Here is a 15,513-nt window from a genome sequence, read left to right as displayed (position 1 = left end):
AAAAGCAGCTCAAAATTCTTCTAGGAGTAGAGAGGGCATTAGAAATGCCAAAGGATTTCCTTTGGTGGCGAATTTGACGGCTGGGAAATATTTTAGGAGAGAGAAGGCCATAATTTAAAGTATCCTGACATCAATAAATATTTCCTTAGCATTTAGCCGTGAGAGCTCTGAATCCTCTGTCTGTTCAGAAATTTCTAATTTAAAAATAATATGGTGCTTTGGGAGTTTGTGAATCCACATAAACGTCAGAAAGACCCGGTGTCGTCATAGTTTTCCACACTTAGGGAGATGTGTACACTGCCCTTATTTCTTCGTGAGATGACGAAGGAAGACAAGGTAACCTCCATTACCCCTTCAGCCCCATATCTCTTTGATTATATTGGGAAGAGGCTCAGAAATAGCATTAGTTCTGACTAGAGAGTGAGATTGGCATTAGGACAGGCCATGACTGCCCAACAGATAACACCTTCAATATTCTAATTACCACATTTCTAAATAGCTGCAATGCACATCCATCTCAGCCAACTGTTTTTAAGCTCAGATGACTTTCTTGAGATTACAGAATTGGACAAAGTTTGTTGCTAAATATTTGTTGAAATGGCTTATAAGGTTTCAGATAAATCCTAAATTCTTATGGTCACCTCTGATTCTGGACCAAGCATCAATCCCTTGAGGAGGCTACTCTATCCCACCCCTCTTCACCCACCATGATGGGAAGACTCCATTCTTCTTACTCTACTCTCCTGTGCCCATTCCAGACTTCAAACACTAAGATGCCAGATTGACATCTGGTTGTCTAAGAAAAAGACCATTAAGACAATTTGCAAGTAAACATCTTAAAATGACAATAGCCTTGCCTTTCTTCCACCTACCAGTCTCCCTATCTCGATTACATTCTATTTTTCATCTTGTGGCCAGAATAGTGTTTTCTTTCCTACTTAAAACCTTTCGCTGGTGCTCTGCTGTCCCTGGGATAAAGTCTGAATGGTACATGTTCTTCGTGATCTGGCTCCTGCTGATCTTTCCAGCTGTGCCTGTCTAAAAGTCCCACTCTTCCTCCTTCCCTTCCCAGCATCCAAGTCTCCACAGCTGAGCTCAGACACACTTGGGATTGCACTCCATGTGTATATGGTCTTCTGCCTTAGTCGCTCTTGTCCTGTGCTGCTCTCCAAACAATAGCTTACCCTGTGATGAATTCTGACTTACCATGAAGGTATCCCCCTGGACATCACTTCCTGAGATTGGTGCCTCTCCTATGTATTTCTGAATGTGTCCAGTGCTACCTGCTTATTAGTTGGTGCACCCCATTTCTAAGCTGGTAAGAACCATGCCTTATTCACTGTTATATTCCCAGCATCTAAAATCCTTCCTGCCACATTGTAAGGGTTCTGCAAACACTTGAATAAATGAATGAATCAATTACTTTCTATATAATAGTTCAGTAGTTCTGAACGTGTGGCCCACAGATCAGCAGCATTAGTTTCACCTAAAGACTTGTTAGAAATGCATTGCTGGGTGTGCTTGTGCATGCCTGTAGACCCAACTTCCTGGGAGGCTGAAGTGAGAGGATTGCTTGAGCCCGGAAGTTGAAGGCCAGCTTGGGCAAGAATGAGACTCTATCTCTTAAAAAAAAAAAAAAAAGAAAGAAAGAAAGAAAGCAAGAAAAAAAAAAACAAATTATCAGGCTTCTCAGCAGACTTACTGAATCAGAAATTCTAGGTGTGGGGATCAGCAGTCTTTATTTAACAAGCCCTCTAGGTGATTCTGAGACATTTTAACATTGGAGAACCACTATTTTAGAACAGTGGTACTCATCTTGGGCTGCACGTTACGATCACGTGGAGTGTTTCTTAAAATGCTTGAACCAGCTCCCCCCACCTTGAGTTTTGTTTTGTTTTTTCATTCAAATAGGTTCATGTGGATTCTACAGTACTTTTTTTAAAGCTCACCAAGTGATTCTAATATGCAGCTGGGGTTGAAACCACTCTCTTAAATTTTCCATCTCCTCCCTCTGTTCCTACCACACACACATAAAATTACCTATAAAATGGGCACTGGTTTAGTGTCACTCTGCCAGAGACTCTTGCCTCCCCCATGGTAATGGGATCAGGGCCCTGCATCAGATCCAGCCAAACAGCCAAAACCTCACTATTCAAAGTGTAGTCCAGGGAAGAACAGAGTTTGCATCCCTGAATAGCTTGTTAGAAATACAGAGTCTCAAGCTCCACCCAGACTTCCTGCATCATAATCTGTATCTTAAAAAGACCCCAGGTGATTCCTATGCACATCCAAGTTTGAGAGGCACCAGTCTAGGAGAGAGAAAGCACTGAGCATGGTTTCACAGAGCACAGAAGTCAAATCGTATTTTGCAGCTCTTTATTTCAGGATACAGTATCATATTGTTAAAGGTATTTTGCCATCGGCGAAGCTTCTGAACAGGACCAGAGCAACCCTTAACGTCATACAATTTCATGGGTTCACAGCATAAAATGAACCTCATGAGTCTTGGCTTCTGTTGACTATTGGGTAGAGAAGGTAACTTCTACATGAGGGTTTGAAAAAACAGACCATCCAGAAAGATCCACACATACCCAACCCAAAATAATATATTATACCTGCTTCTAACCCAATCACATTTATTGAGTGCTTACTATATGCCAGGTTTCATGCTAAGTACTCAACGCACATTAACTTAGTCTTCCCAATATCCTCATGAAGCAGGCACTGTTATTATCTCCATTATGGAAATAAGAAAGGAAGCAGAAACATGGAGAAGTCAGGCACATTTCCGGAGTAAGAACCAGAACTGAAATCTAAACCCATCTTTCTCTGGAACCTGGGGAGTAACCACAACACTATGCTCAACAATTACTCTAACGGAGAAGGAACGATGACTCCAAACAACTGTTTTTTAAACATTAGCTTAAGAGCCCCAGACTCTTCCTCTAACAATCAGAAGAGCCAGAATTATATAGAATGGTTGCTGTGCCAACCCACAGAAGTCAAATATAACTAGGCAGCAAATTAGAGTAAACATTTAGGAATTCCTTGCATGTGGCACACGACTCCACCCACCCTTCTTGGCACAAGCCAAGACGTTGATTATATGGATCCCGCTGGCATTTCATGTCCTCGTGCGAGTCATACAGAGTATCCTTCTTACTGCTGAATGTGAACATGACCAGACTTATTTGAGTAATTTGGCATGTTATGGTGATGACTCAATAGTGCAGACCAGGGCAAGAGCTCCAGCCTATGCCCTCCCCCACACCCCTTACCTTTTTTTGTTCAATCACCTGGTATAAATACAGGGAGAAAAGTTGTTTGGCATGATAGTCAGGGCTGACGGTCATTTTCTAAGTACTGGGATTTCCTGAAGATAAAAGTCACCAATTGTCCTGGAGCCATTAACTGCAACTGATTCATAAGCCCTGGGAAATACATCTCATCTAAACAGTTTTTGTCAAGTGAGATAAGGCAGGGGAGAGAGGGGAAGGGCACCTACAGGTGCGTATATTTGGAGCAGAATTTTTGTCCCACATATGCCAGTCAATCAGCATTCCATTCTACTGACTGTCTCCCATGAATACAGTGGGGTTTTTACATGTTAACCGAATTTATAGGCATGGGAGTTTCCTGTGAAAATTCCCTGTGCACTGTTCAGAGGTGGGAGCCCTGAATGTTTATATGCTCTTTCTTTGTACTAGGTCAGAAATACTCTCATTACCAGGCAGCATCTGATAAGAGCACTACTGGGCTGTGGTCACAGAGCCTCAGGTGATGGACATTAATGGAGTAACTCAGACATTTCATGTCTGAGTTTGTGGCCCTGTAAGCATATTCTCAATTAAGAGCATATTATTATCAATGTTTCTAATTCATACTGCAACTTTGTTTGGAATAAGCAAAAGGACTATGTATTAGTCCATTTTCGTGCTGCTGAAAAAGACATGCCTGAGAGTAGGAGGAAAAAGAGGTTTAATTGGACTTACAGTTCCACATGGCTGAGGAGGCCTCAAAATCATGGCACTTCTTACATGGTGGCGGCAAGGGAAAATGAGTCAGATGCAAAAGCGGAAACTCCTGATAAAACCATCAGATCTCGTGAGACTTATTCACTACCACAAGAACAGTGTGGGAAAAACCACCCCATGATTCAAATTATCTCCCATCAGGTTCCTCCCACAACACATGGGAATTATGGGAGTACAATTCAAGATGAGATTTGAGTGGGGACACTGAGCCAAATCATATCAGATTGCTCATAAACTCATAAACATTATTACTGAAATAAACTTGCCTAAGTTTTAGGAAAGTTAGCATTTATAAAACTTTGCTTGGAGACACAACGAAAAAACCTGATAATCCAAAGCTCTACTGTATTTGCTTTAAGAATCTTTCAAAACTTTTGTTCATATTTTCAGGAAAAGTCTGATTTTGAAATTTATTTTGCACTATTTTGTACTATCTAGACTATTCCTGAGTGTGCATCAACATATCCAGGAAGCTACTTAAACTACAGATTCCTAGGTCTGAGTCTAGATTTATATTAAATCAACAAATCTGAAAGTGCACCAGATGATTTGTATTTTTAAATGACCTCTAGATAATTCTGAATAGCCAGACTTGGGACCCATTGGTCTAACCCAATGGTAGAACCGGCACTTGGCATGGGAATCAGAAGTCCCAAATTCTACCCTTAGTTCTGCCATTTATTGCATAATATTGGCATATTATCAAAAGTAATTTGGACCCTAGTTTCTTCATATATAAAATATCTAACACTAATTATTAACATCTTAACCAGAAGTTAAAACCCAGTCTAGTTCTTCCTCTACTCTTTTTTTTGGATGAGTATCCAGGGGGTTCCAAGGAATGAAACCTTCATGCAGAGCTCTAAGATTAGAGCACATGATTTAAGCTAATCCAATCAGCTAAATCACTTTCTTGCCCATTGTGATTGGTTCAAGTTTAGTCCTGTGACTAGTTCAAGCCAATCAGTGTGAAGCACAGGTATGCTTCCTCTGTTGTGCTAGACCTGAATGATGAAGCTCACAGCTTTGAGAGCTTCCTGAAACCGTACTGAGACTACAAAGGAGCAGAACACATTGAATATAGATTAGCAGAAATTTTAAGTTTTCAAAAACTCTTTATCTTGACCTACTTGTATTATCATATGTAATATCTCTTACCTCTTATTTACCTAACTATACTATACTATGCTATACTATACTACTGGGAGTAGGTTGTAGATATGATGTTCCTTTACCTTAAAATACTTCATCATAGATCTCCAAAGAAAAAGAACATCATCTTATTCCCTTACTAAACCACAGGGCAATTAATAAAACTCAGAAGTTTAACACTAATACCATACTATTATCTAAATTCACAGTTCCTAATCAAATTTTGCCAGTTGTTCAAATAATGTCTCTTACAGATATTTTATTTTCTCTGCTCTAGTTCCCAATCCAGCATCACTGCATTTATTATCTCCTTTGATAATCCTTTAATCTGAAACATGATTTTTAAAATTTATTTTGTTTTGGTTTTGTCTTTTATGACATTGACTTTTTTTAAGTTAAGGTCAGTTTTTATTAGAATATCCCTCAAATTGAGGTGGGGATTATTTTAAACATGCAAATGCTTAATGAAACCTTAGGGCATTTATGCATATTGCATGAGAATTATAGGTATATTCCTCATGCATACTTTATCAGCAATGTATACAGCTTGTAAAAGTAGGCATATATTTGTAAAATATGTGAGGAGGGAAAATAAAAAATTCACAATTTTGGAAACAGTGGTGTTTGACACCCTATTCTCTACATTTTCCCTAACTACCAGCAAATTGAGGAAGACCAGGAATTAACTCCTATATTAAGGTGAGTGTGACACACATTTATGTGGAAATAATCAAGAAACGGTTTCTTTTCTTTTTTTTTTAACTGCACTCTCTAATGAAAGGGATAAGATCAAAATATTAGAAACAGGATTTTACAACTAAGAGGAGAGAGGGGCAAAAAGTATGAGACATTGGCACCAACACAATATCTGAGTGGTGAAGTGGGAAGAGTTGTAGATGAGAAGTCAAGAAGCCAGGATCCTACTCACTCTCTGAGTGATCTTTGGCAGGATGCCCGCACTCTCTGGAGTACAGTTTCTTTATCTATAAAATTAGAGGGTTGGACTAGATGCTTTCTAATGCCTCTTCCAGTTCAGTGGGTCTATGAAAGGCTCATATCTACATCATTCAAAATCTGATCAAATGCCAGACTGGGTGGCAGTTCAGAGAAAGGGACTATCAACAGGCAAGGCAATAATGGGAGGTTCCCTGTAAGAGCTGGGGGTAGGAGGTGGACTCATGAGGAATAGGAACGAATTTTGTAAGTGGAGGGAGAACAAGGACCTGCTAAAACACAGAGCAGTTGAAGTGAATACACACTCAGAATTGAGCATAAAATGTTCTCGTAACAGAAGACCAGCTTGGTCAGCACAGAGGTATGAGTTGGGGGCTTAAACAAAGGGACAACTTCTGTGCAATATAGTCAGCCTCTCTATTGTGGCTACTTTTAGCTACCATGAAAACTTTCACTGATGCATTCTGAGATGATGAATATGCATATCAAAGAGTCAATGAATACTGTATAATAATTAGCTTGCAGTTCCTTCATAAGAAATAGTTTTATTCCATTTTGCACCTGTATCTATGTGGAAATTTTCTCTATAGATAGCAACATTTTCCCCCATCTTAACCACCTATGTTTTTCCACAAAGAAGGAATGCAGCACTGTCTGGATCATTCTGTTCCAGGCATTGAGTGTCACTGCTGCGGGGGGTTGGTTTACTCTGCAGTGGAGATTATGCCCTTTATTGAAAACTGATCATAGGTACATGAGCTCATTGAATCTTCATTAGTTTTTTATAAACAGCCACTTCCCCTCAATTTTATAACTAGTAAAATTGGGCTCAAAAAGAGTTCTTAGCCAAGCGTGGTGGCCTATGCCTGTAATCCCAGCTACTCGGGAGGCTTAGATGGGAGGATCACCTGAGCCCAGGAGGTGGAGGCTGCAATGATCCATGATCATACTAGTACACTCCAGCCCAGGCAACAGTGAGACCCTGTCTCAAAAAAAGAGAAAAAAAGAAAACTCTTCAACTTGCCTAGAACTGGGATATGAATCTAAAGTTATGTTTTTAACATCTGTGTTGATTTATACGTAGTACTTTCTGATCCTTGTAAATAATGCTTTACTTTGCAAAGATAACTGATGGGGTTTATGAGCTGAGAAAAATATCTCAAGAACCTTATCCCAAGTAGACATGTCAAGCACCAACCAGATTGTTGGTACCAACTTCAGTCAAATACTCTGAGGGTGATTTACACAGGCAACAAAGGTGAGAATATTAAAATGTGAATGACCTAGTTATAAGTATTGCCAGCTGAACAATATTATTAAAATCATTACCAAAAACTATTTGCTGGTAGTTTGAAGTACCTTTATATGTGTTTGAGACTTTATATATACTTGGGACCAGAAAGGTTATTTTTATGTCTTATAAAACAATCAATTCTACTTTACACACAGATCATGAACCAAATTTACGTATAGGTAACAGAAAATATGAAGAAGGGGAATTACTTAAAAGGGAGAGGTTATAAATTCCACATGCCCCCTGCGGTAGTTTTTGAAACATTATTTAATGGTAGCAGTGGTTATGGGCATGTGTGTACATATGCTTTGAGGATGTTGGGGTTTTTTTAATGTTTTATATCCTTTGTAGTGTTTCAAACATCTGTAGATTTAGTGGAAGAAGATTATAAATCTGCATGTATTTTGGGGTAGAGTTGTAAATTGTTGGTATTGGCTGTAATGTTTGTTCTTACTCATAAACCGGCCTTGTCCCTTCCTTCCTTCCTTCTTCCTTTCCTTTCCTTTCCCCTTTCCCTTTCTCCTTCCTTCCTTCCCTTCCTTCTTACAGCTCTTTCTTTTTATCTACTTCATTCCTTCTTTCCATCCTTCCTTTCTGTTTCATTTTCTAAGGTGATAAATTCTTCTCAGTAGAAAATAAAAGTGACCAGAAAACAGACTGCTTAACACAAAAAAGTAAAGGGCCATTTAGTTTTCCAGAGGCATCAGATGAAATCCTATAGTGATAAGAGGATTTAAAGACTTTCTCTTATTTTTAATTAAACAAGAAGACTTAATCATCTTCCATATGGCATATTCTATTGCAATTAGAACATATGGAACTCCTATGCCTATGTCTTCAATGTAAAGAAAGTCAATTTCAAAATACACATTACCACATTTTTAAAAAGTTAATTCTTACCTGCTAGAAACAAATAGGATTTATTAATAATGCATTTCAAATTCAATTTATATAAGCAGAGTTTTATTTTTCTATTGATTTTTATGATAATATTGGAAATCTGTTACCAAATTCTATATTAGATTACCATGGCTGCTGTAACAAATTATCACAAATTTAGTGCCTTAAAACCACACAAACTTATTCTCTTACAGTTCTGCAGAACAGAATCCCAAAATCAGTTTCGCTGGGTCAAAGTCAAGGTGTCAGCAGGACTGGTTCCTTTTTGAGGTTCTGGGGGAGAATGTATCCTCACCTTTTCTAGCTAAGCACTTTACACATCTCGACTCATTTAATGATCACAACAGCCCTGAGAGACTGGTACATTGATTTCCACTATTTGACAGATGAGGAAAATGAGACAGAGAATGGCAAAGTGACTTGCTCTGAGTCACACAGCTTCTAAGTAGTAGGGCTGGAATTTGAACCCAATCAAGATCCTACAATCTGTGCCCTGAATCCCCATTGTCCTTCCATTTCATAACAGAATATCACCACATTTTAAGACTGTAGAAAAGTTTTTAAATTACTTCCCTAAAAAAATTATACTTAGAATTAAATTGATATAATATTTTTTAATACAGAGGATATTTTGAAGTTTGACACAGTTGCTTTAAAAAGCTAAATGAAAAATATTTCTAAGGAATAAAAAAATACGTTAATGAACATGGATCTCCAGAAAAATGAAAAAGAGAAAATACAACACTTGTAGTGGTCTTTAATGCCTGGCTAGCATTAGCCAATAACTCATTTCCTCTATATTATCCTTGATCATAAGAGTAACCTGTAAGAGGAACTTGTTTACCGCAATTGGAGAAATAAAAAGTTTCAATATAAAATATTGCATTATTTTAAATGGACAAATGAGTAACCAAATATATACATGTAAATAAGGCTTATTTATTATTATTTGCATATAAACATGCTATTTGTGTGCAATAAAGTAGATCATTTTTAAAAATAGATCAGAGTTTCTAATACAACTCTGTTTTCACAATTAATTTGTTTTACCTTTTCTTTTCAAAAGGATGCTAACATCGAACAATATTGGTTGAATTATTGTGCATGCTGAATTCATGCGTACTAATTTCCTTCCTACTGAAGTCCTATTTGCCCAATGGATTGTAAAGAAACTCTGCAAGGTCATTTACAAGCAATAATAACAACAAACTACGTAATCTCTTTGTTACTAAGCAGGCAGACATTAAACAATTTGATTAATTGCAAGTATATATATATATATATACACATATACACACACAAACACACACACGAACACACACACACATTTCTTTGTAAGGCCATAGTGGCTGTATTTGACTAAATTATCTGTAATACATTTCTAAGTCATCCCTTAGCTTGTTTATGATATTTTCCCACATCCTAACAGTACAACATGACCCCCAAAACCTCCTGTTATTCATTGATCTTGCACAGTAAGACCTTCTCTTGGATCATGCTTGATGTTTAGAATGTATAAGACATGGTCCCTATTCTCAAGCAAGTAACAAACAAAGAGGGAAGCTGGCGGGAAAACAAACACTGTGATACAGACTGTAAAAGAATTGTATATACAAAACGCTATGAATGCCTGTCAGGGCTATTGCTTAAGGAAGGTTTTGGAGTTGTGTTTTCTGGAATGAGTAGGAGTGTCAAGGTGCATGGCATCTTCAAAGATATACCAGAAGGATAGTATCCCCTCCAGGATTGGAGGGGGGGAAATGGGGGCAGATTATGAAACTCCTTTATCTATGCTAACAAGTCTAAATTTGATCTTATAGGCAATTAAGAACCATAAAATGTTTTAAAATTATTATGTGACACCATCCACCCCAATATATCCCATTCCCAGACACAAAAATTCCTCCATACTCTTATTATATTTTTCTCCTCCCTGCAAAATTTTCCCGAGGAGTTAAAGAAAAAACTGATATTAATGATCCCAGAATTCCTTGATTAACATAGGTCAAGGCACAGCACTTGAAGATTTGAAGTCACATTGGCAGGGGTTTTGCTCCTCTCTGTTGGAGGTCTTTACTTGCTACTTGCAGTCAGTGGGAAGGTGGGGGCCAGGAGGTGCAGGATTCTATCCCCTTTCAACCGGAGCAGTTTGCTTTGATTTGTTACACATATTGTTTTCCTAGATGAGATTTCTTCTGGAAAGACAAGAAACTGGACTGCGGAAATGGATGTTTTCATACCATCTTCAGTTAGTGGTAAGGTGAAGCCCCTACTAAAGATATGGCTTCTGGCTCTCAATGCACCATTAACCGGTGAGTGATGTGTCCCTTGTCAGGTGACTTGCAAGCTACATGTGGATTGATTTCCTTCATGATTCCACAGAATCCTAGAACAGGGGGTGTCTTCAGAGGCCCAGAGAAATTGAGAGTGTTGCCAAGATTAGTGAAATAACAGTGCCAGAGGAGACTCTGGTTCTCCAGGTAGCAAGCTCAGAGCTTGTTCCACTACCATCCGTCTCCACACCACATCCCCCACCTGCAGTGCTCCCGGCTGGTAGCTCCACAGTCTCTTGCCTGGACCACTGCCACAGCCTCCTAACTGGTCTTCCTGCTTCTAACCCTGAATATCCTCAACAACAGCAGCCATCCCATTATAACTCCTGGGATCAAGACCTGAGGTCAATGAAATCTGTACTAACTGCGTCACAGAGTAGAAAGATCAGACGAGTTGGGACAACACTTTGACATGTGGAAGACCGTTGTTTTTATCACTAACCCAAAAGTTAAATAAAATAAACCTGCTTGAAAACAGGAGGAGGCTACTTGGCATCGCCACGGTTTTCATGGGAGCCTTTCAACACTCATCAGTTCCTCCCTTAATTTCCTCTTCTGTGATCACCTCTAGTGCTAAAAGGACATAGGCTTTGCAGAAAGGGCAGCTGGCCCAGGCCTTCCAACAGGGCAAAGTAGCATCAGGAAACAAAACTGAATACTGCCATCTACTGGGAGAAAAAGGCACACCGTGGAGAAAGCTCATTAAACCAGGAAGGAAGAAAGTAACTGAAAGAGACAAAAGATACCATTTATAAGCTGAGCTCCTAATTAGGGGGGATCGCTGGAAAGATGAAAGAAAATAAAGGTGCAGGAGCATGGTGGAAGCAGAAAACGTGATGTGTAAACTTAACTGGTACTTAAGGGGCACCGTTCCCACTCACTTCATTTTTCAAGGGAAAAACAGAAGCCCAAGAGATTTGAGCAAATTGCTTGCTGTCGCTACTAAGTAACACCACCAACACTAAACCTTTGGCTTAATTTCTGATGCACTGATTGATATTACACTTTCAAACAAGCAAGCACATAATCAAATGCAGAGACCATTGTATCTATATTTTTGGTTGCTTGGGTATCTGTGCATCTACCTATCTATCTACCTACCTACCTACCTACCTACCTACCTACCTACCTACCTACCTAGGAATGCATGTATTTACTTACATTCCAATTGGTTTCAGAAGTATTGACAGTGGCTGAATGAGAAGGTGGTGACCAACATCATTTATGAATGAGACGTATGGAGAGGAACTGGACAAATTTTGAGCATGAGTCATGAGAGGGAAAGATCGCCAGGATTGGAGGTGGAACAAGAGATTAAGACCCGTGCCTCACATTGATCCCTTATCAATAACATTCACTGGAGGAAGCTGTTTCCACCAGTTATTCTTTGTTCTTCAATGACTACTAGTGACTTGGACTAATGCCAGAGTAGCTACATTATTCCAAAAATGAAGAAAGCCAGGAAATCCCATTGAACATTTATTCAATATATATCCAGATTTGTATAATTTCCTTCTGCCTACACTGGTACCTTGCTGGCCTGTGCCACCATCATCTCTTGCCTAGACTGCTGCAATAGCCTTATAACTGGTCTTTCTGCTTCTAGTCTTCGCTATTCTCACCAATGATAGCCACCGTCATTCTATGACAACTTCTGGTTTCAAGACTTTCCAAAGCCCCCTCTTCTATCTCACTCACTAATGAGTGAAAGTTCTGTAATTTAAGAGGTGCTGCCCCATGCAATCTGGTTACTATCTCTTCCCCGTGTTCTTCCCATTGCTTGCTCAGTTCCAGGTACACTGACATCCCCCCTCTTCCTGTAACCAGAAGAGCACCTACCACAGGGCCTTTGCGCTGGCTGTTTCCCCTGTCTGGAAGGTTCCTCCAGATATCTACATAGGTAAATACCTCATCTCCTTCAAGTCTTTGTTGAAATGTCATTTTCTCATTAAGCCTACCCACATTTAAAATTGCAAACTCGTAACCTCTGTTGTGCTTATAGATGTTAATAGCACTTATTTTAAATATGGTGTATAATTACTACTTCTCACAAAATGGAACAAAACCAGGAAAGCTGAGCTGAGTACCCTGAGGGAATAGCAGATGACCCCTCATTCTCAGAAGGCACAGCAGCTACTCTGTTTATGTCTCTTTGCTCCCAGGGTCTTCTCTTTCAAGATTCTGTCTACCGGTCACAGAATGCTCAGGTATGGGAAGGAAATGATTTTGAAAGCCATGTTTGGTTCTTGTTGTAGAAGGCTTGGCAGAGAAGCTGTGTTTATTTTAGAGCATGATAGGTGTCATAAACAGATTTGATTTGATCCAACATAGATATCTTCAGTGGGAAGAAGGAAGACACTGGGAGCCCAGAAACTCTTTAGTAAGTTGGTGCCAGTACCAACCCTTTACCAGGGTAGATCTTTGCCCTGGGTCCTGCCTTTTAGAGAGCCCAACTCCGACCTTTCTCTGGCAAACATCCTTCAGGGTCAAGTGGATGACCCTTCGTGGACCCAACATCCCTCCTTCTTGGCCACACTTCGGACACCTGGAAACAGAATTCCCTACCCAAATGGTCCTGAGCTGGTATTCAGAACTTGCAGGGGAATCTTTCCTTGTTCTGTCCCCATTAGAAGTGGATGGTGTGCACCTATACAGGCCCAAGGGGCAGCAAGAGGCCATTGCATAGCAGTGGGGTGGCTGGAACTGTGAGATGGAGTGTGTGTACACCTGCGTGGGCTGTCCCATGTGGACAGAGTCAGGGATTAGGAAGAGAAAGAACCAAGCCATAGACTGGGCAGGGGACAGGAGAGGGGATATTATTTTACTTTTGTTCTGGCCCCAAAAGTGTGAGGGGTAGCCCTGGCTGGCACAACCCCCTGAGAGGAGGTAATGAGAAGATGAGGGAGAAAGAACAGTGAAGGGATGTTGTAGAAAGAAAAATCTTAGTTGGCTGCTTGCTGGGGGCTGCCCTGCCCCCATGTGGTATCTTGGAGGCTGCTTTTCAGGTCCAGTAATTACAGGTCTGGCCAAGGGATGGGATGGGGTGGGGTTGAGGTAAAGTGGGTGAGGTCCTTTGGGAAAAGGTGGTTAGATGTCTGAGGCTGCAAAACCCGGGTACTGGCCAAGTACAAGGAACAATGTTTGGCAGAGAACAAGGGGCGGGGTCACTCCTGGCTGCTGGGCCTGGCCAGGTGCTTGGTCTGCTATGGACGTGTGGGCATAAGTCCCACACTTTCCCCTGGATGAGCCATTTTTTGGCTCTCTTCAAAGTGAGGGCTGAGGTAAGAACACATCTGGGGATGCAGCTGACCTTTAGGGAGATGACCTCATCTCTGCCTCCTATTACATGCGCTCAAAGTGACTTTGAGAATCCCAGCCTTTTGCTCAGTAGCTATTTTAACAACATGATTCTCAGAAGCATCCTTGAAGGGTTGCAACCCACACTACCACAGGCAAAGTTTCTCCTGCCTTTTGGGGAACACAAAATGCTTCACTCTGAGGGGATGCAGGCTGAACTACATGGCCTTGAGGTCCCTTCCAAGACTGGGATGGCAAGATATTTGCAGTCCTGGTCTTTCCTACCCAACGTTCCCTATCTTCATAGGTGTTTCTGTGCTGCTTTAGCATGTATTGACAGAAGTAGTGGTGCTCCAGTGAGCCATTGGGCTGCTGCTGAAAAGGCATCATGATACATTCTGTAACCAGAGGTGGATGTTGATAAAGACTTGGTGCATTTTTGTGGGTTGCAGTTTGGCTAATTAGTACAATTAGATCATTCTTTTTATTCATGAATGCAGATGATTATATGTCATCTTTATTCTAGTTTGTGTTAAGATGTTGCACAAGAAGAAAATAAGATAAGTCCCGAAAAATCCAGAACACTGAAGAGTCTTTCTTTTGGGAAGATTATTGTAGATTTGGCACAAAACTATGTATTGAAGCATTCCAATGCCTTCATGGGAGAATTCTTCTGGAACTCTTTATTTCCACATGTGGCCCAGGATCCAAATGTGGAAGGGCTAATTGTTGACCAAAACGGAGTCTCTGGAAAAGAGGAAGCAATAAGAATACGCAGATACAGAGTGAGGAAGTCTAACTTTATGAATAAAGTGATGAGGCCACTGCCTAGGTAACAGAGGGACAGGATAGGAGGGCCGTCCTGACACCTGGCTCAACGGAGGGGAAGGGGCTGCACAGTGGGCTTGAGCAGTGACAAACAAAGTCTTTTTCAGAGCAGTAGGTCTCAGGCACTTCAGCAGCGTGGTAGAGGTGACAATTCCAAAGGAGGCAGCCACAGTGGTGCTAGCTGCCCGAAGGTCTCAGAGAAAGCAACTAAGCCTACGCCGTAAGTTGTGCAATGCAGACTGCCTAAGTTTAGATTCTCCCAGAAACTGGTCACGAGACAAGAATGTGAGTACAAGTAATTTATTTGGAAGATGCTCTCACAAAACACTGGGAAAAGAAAGGAAAAATGATACAGGTAAGGGAAAGCAGTCAATAGAGGGTGTGCTGTTAAGCAAATTACCACTGTGGGTAACTGGAGCCCAGTTCAACTGGGCATCTCTGGGAGACAGCATAGAGCACACGTTTCAGTCATCTGGCTCAAGAGGCAAGGGAGTTGAGTATCCACCAACTCCCATCAGTCACTGGCTGAAGGATTCTCCTAGAGAGTTTTACTTTCTCAGCATTTTCAGCCTGCCCTGCACAGATGGTAATTTTATTATTTATTTATTTATTTATCATGTGTCATTTTTTATTTATTAATTATCGTTTATTTTATTTGTCATTTATAATGATAAATTTTATGACCCTGGGTCATCAGACAGAGTTCTCAGTCATGGTGTCA

Source organism: Pan paniscus, chromosome 21 (genome assembly GCF_029289425.2).
Source record: "Pan paniscus chromosome 21, NHGRI_mPanPan1-v2.0_pri, whole genome shotgun sequence".
Classification (NCBI taxonomy): Eukaryota; Metazoa; Chordata; class Mammalia; order Primates; family Hominidae; genus Pan; species Pan paniscus.
This window is presented reverse-complemented; position numbering follows the sequence as displayed.